Source organism: Spermophilus citellus, assembly GCF_964194105.1.
Source record: "Spermophilus citellus genome assembly, chromosome: 3".
NCBI lineage: Eukaryota > Metazoa > Chordata > Mammalia > Rodentia > Sciuridae > Spermophilus > Spermophilus citellus.
The window spans coordinates 172,701,944-172,711,572 of record NC_138184.1 but is presented as its reverse complement, the minus strand read 5'-3'; the positions used below and the strand labels follow the sequence as shown (position 1 = coordinate 172,711,572).

Sequence of the window (9,629 nt, the reverse complement as noted above, 5' to 3'; positions counted from 1 at the left end):
GCAGTTCACCTTTAGGAAGAATTATTTGTTTATTTATTTATTCAATTTCTATTTATTTTGTAAGTATTAAAGTCTATGTAAACCACTGTGATAACAGTAGCTGTATCTTGGAGTGGGTTGGAATTAGGAATTAGAAATCAATGAACATTTAGGCATGACTTCTAAGAACAAACCAGCAGTTTCTGTGTTAACTCCCTTTCTTCTTTACCCAGGGGAGGAGTGAGCTGTCCCTTCAACTGTCAGCCCCACTAATCAAGGTTTCACTAAACTTCACTGAGCTCCCAGCTGGGGATTCTGTCCCCTGCCTCTTGTACTGCACATTGGATCTGGGTAAGTAAAGGGCCTTCTGGAACTAGTAAAATGAGACAGTGGGACATAGGTAGTGACAAATTTAATCTAGAGCAAAGGGATCCTTAAATCTCCAGAGGTGTGATTCATACACCACTATTTGGAAGAAAAATATAAAAGAGAATGCCAAAATCCTCATACCTTATCCTCACCTTTGAACTTAGGTCAGGATCAGCTTAACTGATCCTGATATATATAACTTAGATATCAACCAGACTTGGCTGACCTTATTCTTGACTGGCAATTTGCGACTGGTAATCAAGTCTAGAATATTATTGGTAGATGTTTAAATTCATGGAGATCATGGCTTTAATCCAGGCCCTTCTAGGCATGGGTAGCTAGGCATATGATCTTGGGCAAGTCAATTAAATTCTTTGGACCTTGGTTTTGCTATGTATAAAAGTAGGCTGGCAGCTGGGCGAGATGGCGCACACCTGTAATCCCAGTGACTCAGGAGGCTGAGACAGGAGGATTGCAAGTTCAAAGCCAGCCTTAGCAATGGTGAGGCACTAAGCAACTCAGTGACACTCTGTCTCTAAAAAAAAGTAGGCTGACATATGGTACCTGTGTTTCTCAGCTACTAGTATGTAGGTAGGCCCATTATGTTTTCATCACTTGAAAGTTTATTTGGGAAAAAAAAAAAAGATTTTGATTTAATTGGACTAAGGTAAGCCCAGACATCTTTTAAAAGTTCCTCCAGGAAATAATAATATCCAGTCAAGAATCAGAATCACTGGGTTAAATAATCACAAAGAACCAATTCTGAGATTCTGTAATCTTAGGACAGAAAGCAGACCCCAAAAATCTGTTACATATTATCTCACCCTTGCATTACCTACACTCTGGGTAACCAAGCCTGAATTATGCCCTGTAAGCAGCAGTCCAGACCAAGACATTTCAGTGAATTCAGGGAAGGGACTCCTCCTTTTCACCACCCAGAGTGCTTTGAGTTTTCAGCTCCTGGTGCATTTTGATGGGCTGAATTAGATGTAACTCTGCCTATCTAAAATGATCCACTGTTCCAAAAGGCCCCCTGGGACGATTGCATCTCTTTTCTAGGTATCCATGCCAGTGTTGAATAGCCTCTTGAAATTGTCTCCTAGAAGTGATCTGTGACTTGTTGGGGTAGGGAAGAAAGGTGTCAACAAGGGATAAGGATGATCACCTTGATTGTAGCTGAAATGTGAGCTAAGATCCTCAAACCTTCTCAAGTAATCAGACTATCGAGTTACCAGAACTGGGAGAGGGGAAAAAAAAAGAGCACATTGTTTACTTACTTGTCTGGGGGACCTAATCTTGTTGCGGTTACATTGAAACCTCTATAGATGCTCATACTTAGAAAACTATTCTTGCTATAAAGATATAAGTTATTAAAGTGTTAATCCATGATCTTCGTCTTTCCTGTTCTTTGTTTCTCCTTCTACATATCTGAAAATACCTCAAAGGCATGTCAGAGAGAAGGACATGAGTTGACAAAAAATGGGAAGGATTAAGCCAGGGTAAGAGGCACGTGCATTACAGGGGATTATATTGAACTTCTCTTTGGGTTAATCTGCTACAAACTTGTTGTCAAGCTTTCTATGTTGTAGGCAAATCATCATATCCTATTTGCTCTGTTGGTGAATGTGGGCTTCTGGCCCGTGATTCCTGCTTGTTCCCTGCAGTCTTCCATATGCAGTGTGTGGAATGGTAGCTCCAAGAGTGAGCTGGTGGCCTCAAACACTTGATATAATCTAGTGTTCACCAATACCAGGGCCTGACTGAATACTAAATGATATTTTAGTATTAGTATTTGTTGGAGAATACTTTTTTCTGGAGTGGAAAGCTACCAGCAGTGGAGTTCTTTGCCTTTGTATCTCAGAGGAGCTGCCCATCCCTGATTTTAAAAATCCAGTGCATATCTACAGAACCAGCTCAGCCTCCACCTTGCCAGCCACCTAGAGCTGGTTTACCCAACACCATTAAAAAAATGCATAAATAAAATTCTAGCATTGCATTGATTTTATGTCTTTCTCACTGATCATTGTTCCCAAAGATTTTATGGTATTGGCACATGCTGTTTTATGATTTCATGATTTATTCTTTACCTGCTTCTTAAAATGAATTAAGGTAGGAATAAAGGCACTAGGAAAAGATGGATTTGTCACCATAACCTTAACAATGATAAAAATTTGCTAAACTCAAAGACTCATTAATATGTTTACATATAAACATTTGTTCTCCAATGCATCTAACTTTTTAAATTTTTTAATTGCTTTCATTTTTTAAATATATGACAGCAGAATGCATCACAACTCTTATTACACATATAGAACACAATTTTTCATATCTCTGTTTATATATAAAGTATGTTCACACCAATTCATGTCTTCATGAATTGAATGAAGATGAATGAATTGGATGTGATGTCCATCACATTCCACCATCATTGCTAACACCCTGCCCCCTCCCTTCCCCTCCTACCCCTCTGCCCTATCTAGAGTTCCTCTATTCCTCCCATGCTCCCTCTCTCTACCCCACTATGAGTCAGTCACTTATATCAGAGAAAACATTCACCATTTGTTTTGGGGGGATGGGGTAACTTCACTTACCATTATCTTCTCCAAAGCCATCCATTTACCTGCAAATGCCATGATTTTATTCTCTCTTATTGCTGAGTAATATTCCATTGTGTATATATGCCACATTTTTTAATCCATTTATCTACTGATTTAGTTCCTCAAAACAATGAAATATAAAATAATGAGAAATGATAGAATTTCTTAACTAGTCCCTGTTTTATTGAGCACTCTTAACAACAATCTCTAAAGGTAGCAGGGTTTTTCATTTCTTCCTCTCTTTCCTTCTGCCTTGATTCACTCATTCATTCAACAAATATTTAATGAATTCTAATGCCATTTTCCTGTAGCTTCCATTCTCATGAATGGAGGAGGGAAGACAAAATAAAGAAATAAAATGTAATATAGGTTAGATGATGAAAATGCTAAGGCAAAGCTGGGGAAAAAGCGTGGTGGACAATTTTTTAATCAATGCTCACAGAAAGCTTCCTGTGAATAAGTGATATGGAGCTAGAATGGAGGTGGTAAAGGAAAAGATTATGAAGCTATCTGGAAGTAGAGTTCCAGACAGAGCCCCTGAGTCAGGTGTGCATGAAAAAGTCAGAGGGAAGCAAGAGAGGTCCCTGTGGCTGCAGCCCAGGGACAAGGTGAGAGGTAGAGGGAAATTTTTTTTTTTGGAGGTTGGTGACTTTATTATCATCCTTTTTTTATTTAGAATTTCTTTTTTTTTATTGGTTGTTCACAACGTTACAAAGCTCTTGACATATCATATTTCATACATTAGATTCAAGTGGGTTATGAACCCCCAATTTTACCCCAAATGCAGATTGCAGAATCACGTCGGTTACACATCCACAATTTTACATAATGCCCTATTAGTAATTGTTATATTCTGCTACCTTTCCTATCCCCTACTATCCCCCTCCCCTCCCCTCCCATCTTCTCTCTCTATCCCATCTACTGTAATTCATTTCTCTCCTTGTTTATTTTCCCATTCCCCTCACAACCTCTTATATGTAATTTTGTATAGCAATGAGGGTCTCCCTTCATTTCCATGCAATTTCCCTTTTCTCTCCCTTTCCCTCCCATCTCATGTCTCTGTTTAATGTTAATCTTTTCTTCCTGCTCTTCCTCCCTGCTCTGTTCATAGTTGCTCTCATTATATCAAAGAAGACATTTGGTATTTTTTTTTAGGGATTGGCTAGCGTCACTAAGCATAATCTGCTCTAGTGCCATCCATTTCCCTGCAAATTCTATGATTTTGTCATTTTTTATTGCTGCATAGTACTCCATTGTGTATAGATGCCACATTTTTTTTATCCATTCATCCATTGAAGGGCATCTGGGTTGGTTCCACAGTCTAGCTATTGTGAATTGTGCTGCTATGAACATCGATGTGGCAGTATCCCTGTAGCATGCTCTTTTAAGGTCTTCAGGGAATAGTCCGAGAAGGGCAATAGCAGGGTCAAATGGTGGTTCCATTCCCAGCTTTCCCAGGAATCTCCAAACTGCTTTCCAAATTGGCCGCACCAATTTGCAGTCCCACCAGCAATGTACAAGTGTACCCTTTTCTCCACATCCTCGCCAGCACTTGTTGTTGTTTGACTTCATAGTGGCTGCCAATCTTACTGGAGTGAGATGGTATCTTAGGGTGGTTTTGATTTGCATTTCTCTGACTGCTAGAGATGGTGAGCATTTTTTCATGTACTTATTGATTGATTGTATATCCTCCTCTGAGAAGTGTCTGTTCAGGTCCTTGGCCCATTTGTTGATTGGGTTATTTGTTATCTTATTGTCTAATTTTTTGAGTTCTTTGTATACTCTGGATATTAGGGCTCTATCTGAAGTGTGAGGAGTAAAAATTTGTTCCCAGGATGTAGGCTCCCTATTTACCTCTCTTATTGTTTCTCTTGCTGAGAAAAAAACTTTTTAGTTTAAGTAAGTCCCATTTGTTGATTCTTGTTATTAACTCTTGTGCTATGGGTGTCCTATTAAGCAATTTGGAGCCCGACCCCACAATATGTAGATCAGAGCCAACTTTTTCTTCTATCAGACGCAGAGTCTCTGATTTGATATCAAGCTCCTTGATCCATTTTGAGTTAACTTTTGTGCATGGCGAGAGAAAGGGATTCAGTTTCATTTTGTTGCATATGGATTTCTAGTTTTCCCAACACCATTTGTTGAAGATGCTATCCTTCCTCCATTGCATGCTTTTAGCCCCTTTATCAAATATAAGATAGTTGTAACTTTGTGGATTAGTCTCTGTGTCCTCTATTCTATACCATTGGTCCACCCGCCTGTTTTGGTACCAGTACCATGCTGTTTTTGTCACTATTGCTCTGTAATATAGTTTGAAATCTGGTATCGCTATACCGCCTGATTCACACTTCCTGCTTAGAATTGCTTTTGCTATTCTGGGTCTTTTATTTTTCCATATGAATTTCACGATTGCTTTATCTATTTCTACAAGAAATGCCATTGGGATTTTGATTGGCATTGCATTAAACCTATAGAGAACTTTTGGTAATATCGCCATTTTGATGATGTTAGTTCTGCCTATCCATGAACAGGGTATATTTTTCCATCTTCTAAGATGTTCTTCTACTTCTCTCTTTAGGGTTCTGTAGTTTTCATTGTATAAATCTTTCACCTCTTTTGTTAGGTTGATTCTCAAGTATTTTATTTTTTTTTTGAGGATATTGTGAATGGAGTGTTTTCCTCATTTCCGTTTCAGAAGTTTTGTCGCTGATATAAAGAAATGCCTTTGATTTATGTGTGTTGATTTTATATCCTGCCACTTTGCTGAACTCATTTATTAGTTCTAGTAGTTTCTTTGTAGACCCTTTTGGGTCTTCTAGGTATAGAATCATGTCATCCGCAAATAGTGATAATTTAAGTTCTTCTTTTCCTATTTTTATGCCTTTAATTTCTTTCATCTGTCTAATTGCTCTGGCCAGTGTTTCGAGAACTATATTGAATAGAAGTGGTGATAGAGGGCATCCCTGTCTTGTTCCAGATTTTAGAGGGAATGCCTTCAATTTTTCTCCATTCAGAATGATGCTAGCCTGAGGCTTAGCATAGATAGCTTTTACAATGTCAAGGTAAGTTCCTGTTATCCCTAGTTTTTCTAATGTTTTGAACATAAAGGGATGCTATACTTTGTCGAATGCTTTCTCTGCGTCTATCGAGATGATCATATGGTTCTTATCTTTAAGTCTATTGATGTGGTGAATAACATTTATTGATTTCCATATATTGAACCATCCTTGCATCCCAGGGATGAATCCTACTTGATCATGGTGCACAATTTTTTTGATGTGTTTTTGTATTCGATTCGCCAGAATTTTATTGAGGATTTTTGCATCTAGGTTCATTAGAGATATTGGTCTGTAGTTTTCTTTCTTTGAGGTGTCTTTGTCTGGTTTCGGAATCAGGGTGATGTTGGCCTCATAGAATGAATTTGGAAGAGCTCCCTCTTTTTCTATTTCCTGAAATAACTTGAAAAGTATTGGTATTAATTCTTCTTTAAAGGTTTTGTAAAACTCCGCTGTATACCCATCCGGTCCTGGGCTTTTCTTGGTTGGTAGTCTTTTGATGGCTTCTTCAATTTCATCCATTGATATTGGTCTGTTCAAATTGTGTGTATCCTCCTGACTCAGTCTGGGCAAATCATATGACTTAAGAAATTTATCGATGTCTTCACTATCTTCTATTTTATTGGAATATAGGTTTTCAAAATAATTTCTAATTGTCTTCTGTATTTCTGTAGCATCTGTTGTGATATTGCCTTTTTCATCCCGTATGTTAGTAATTTGAGTTCTCTCTCTTCTTCTCTTCGTTAGCATGGCTAAAGGTCTGTCGATCTTATTTATTTTTTTGAAGAACCAACTTTTAGTTTTGTTAATTTTTTCAATAGTTTCTTTTGTTTCAATTTCATTGATTTCCGCTCTGATTTTAATTATTTCTTGCCTTCTGCTACATTTGCTGTTGTTTTGCTCTTCCTTTTCTAGGGCTTTGAGATGAAGTGTGAGCTCATTTATTTGTTGGTTTTTTCTTTTTTTGAGGAATGACCACCAGGCAATGAATTTTCCTCTTAAAACTGCTTTCACTGTGTCCCATAGATTCCGATATGTTGTGTCTGTATTTTCATTTATCTCTAAGAATTTTTTGATTTCCTCCTTTATGTCTTCTGTAACCCATTGATCATTCAGTAACATACTGTTCATTTTCCATGTGATGTAGGATCTTTCCTTCCTTCTTTTATCATTGATTTCCAGTTTCATTCCATTATGATCAGATAAAATGCAAGGTATTATCTCCACCCCTTTATATTTACTGAGGGTTGCCCTATGGCATAATATATGGTCTATTTTTGAGAAGGATCCATGTGCTGCTGAGAAAAAAAGTATATCCATTTGATGATGGTTGATATATTCTATATATGTCAGTTAAGTCTAGGTTATTGATTGTGATATTGAGTTCTATAGTTTCTTTATTCAACTTTTGTTTGGAGGATCTGTCCAATGGTGAGAGAGGTGTGTTGAAGTCACCCATAATTATTGTGTTGTGGTCTATTTGATTCTTGAACTTGAGGAGAATTTGTTTTATGAATGTCGCAGCACCATTATTTGGTGCATAAATATTGATAATTGTTATGTCTTGTTGGTGAATGGTTCCTTTTAACAGTATATAATGTTTTTCTTTATCCCTTTTGATTAACTTAGTCTTGAAGTCGATTTTATTCGATATGAGGATGGCCACCCCTGCTTGCTTACGAGGACCATGTGCGTGGTATATTTTTTCCCATCCTTTCACCTTCAGCCTGTGTATGTCTTTTCCAATCAGATGTGTCTCCTGGAGGCAGCATATTGTTGGATTTGTTTTTTTAATCCATGATACCAGCCTATGTCGCTTTATTGGAGAGTTTAAGCCATTAACATTCAGAGTTATTATTGATATATGGTTTGTACTTCCATCCATGTTTGATTGTTTATCCTTTTTTAAAAAAATTTAGTTTGTTTCTCCATGATTATCTTTCCCCTCGCCCTCTGTCTTTACCGAGGCACTTCCTACTGATGGTTTTGGTTATTGTTTTTCATTTCTTCCTCGTGTAGTGTTTTGCTCAAAATGCTTTGCAATGCTGGTTTTCTGGCTGCAAATTCTTTTAACTTTTGTTTATCATGAAAGATTTTTATTTCGTTGTCATACCTGAAGCTTAATTTTGCTGGATACAGAATTCTTGGTTGGCATCCATTGTCTTTCAGTGTTTGAAATACATTGTTCCATGACCTTCTTGCTTTCAGTGTCTGTGATGAAAAATCCGTTGTTAACCTTATTGGTTTACCCCTGAATGTAATCTGTCTCCTTTCTCTAGTAGCTTTTCATATTTTCTCTTTGTTCTGTATATTGGCTATCTTCATAACAATGTGTCTTGACGTTGGTCTACTGTGATTTTGTGTGCTCGGTGTCCTGTATGCATCTTCAATTTGTATATCTGTTTCCTTTTTTATTTCTGGAAAGTTTTCTGTAATTATTTCATTCAGCAGGTTACTCATTCCCTTGGTTTGAATCTCTGTACCTTCTTCTATCCCGAAGACTCGTAAGTTTGGTTTTTTTATGTTATCCCATAACTCTTGGATGTTTTTCTCGTGATTTTTTACCAGCCTTTCTGAGTTGGCTAGACTCTTTTCATGATGATATATTTTGTCTTCATTATCTGATGTTCTGGCTTCTACTTGCTCCACTCTGTTAGTGATACTCTCAATTGAGTTTTTAATTTGGTTTATCGTTTCCTTCATTTCTAGAATTATTGTTTGATTTTTTTTTATAATCTCTCTCTCCTGATAAAGATGCTTAACTTCTTCTTTTATCTGTTTATGTAATTCATTCTCAATGTGTTCTTTCGCTGCTTGAATTTGCTGTCTTGTATCCTCTTTAAGGTAGAGGGAAATTTTTTAAAGTCAGCCAAGAAAGGAGCAGTTGTGGACAGGAGTTTGGGAGGATGCTGAAGAGCATCTAGGGCCTTGTAGTGCCTTGTCAGTGGGATTCTTGTTTTGTTTTGTTTTATTTTGTTTTCCTAAGTTCACAATGGACCTTTATTTAATTTATTTTTTATATGCAGTGCTGAGATTTGAACTCATTGCCTCACACATGCTAGGCAAGTGCACTGAGCCCCAGCCCCAGCCTGTCAGTGGGATTCCTAAGGGATGATGTGAAGATAGGGTTTCCTGCTGTTTGATCAAAATAATAGCAGCCCTGTGTTCTGTTCCTTCTGTGTTACTGCCTCTAAACATTCCCTTAGCTTTTATTTTCCCCCACCAAACTGGACTTTTCTCAGTATTTCCTTTGAAGTTCCTTTTCCCCCAGGAATGACTATGGAGTGGGCTCCACTCTCCCTTTTCTTCATTTCTTGTTCCCTGAAGATAAGGCTGGCCCTTCCTGTTTTAAGGAATGTGCTCCTAATTGCTAAAGAATAAAACCCATCAGGTTATTTCATGAGAGAAATTTAATGAATTTGTACAAATCATTCTTACTGTAGAACAGACACACAGTGGTTGTGTTGTTGTTGCGTTGAGGTTAGCCTCTCTGTTTTGGGTCTGCACATTGTTTCCTTAAAAATCAGTATTCGTTTCCACCATTGAAGATTAAAAATGTTTTTGTAAAAGTGTAGTTTAAAGTTATCTTTAAAAACTGGATGTTCTGCCAACTGCCAGGTGTAGTGGT

At 37.4% G+C, this 9,629-nt stretch overlaps 1 protein-coding gene across 1 annotated transcript in view; it reads left to right on the top strand.

Moving 5' to 3' along the window:
- The first annotated feature begins 211 nt into the window (after positions 1–211).
- Positions 212–9,629, top strand: part of SLC26A5 (solute carrier family 26 member 5) — a 56,335-nt gene continuing 46,917 nt past the window's right edge. Inside the window, exon 1 of the mRNA XM_081283770.1 lies at positions 212–330. The gene's annotated coding sequence lies outside the window, so the exon portion shown is untranslated. The remainder of the gene's footprint in view (positions 331–9,629) is intronic.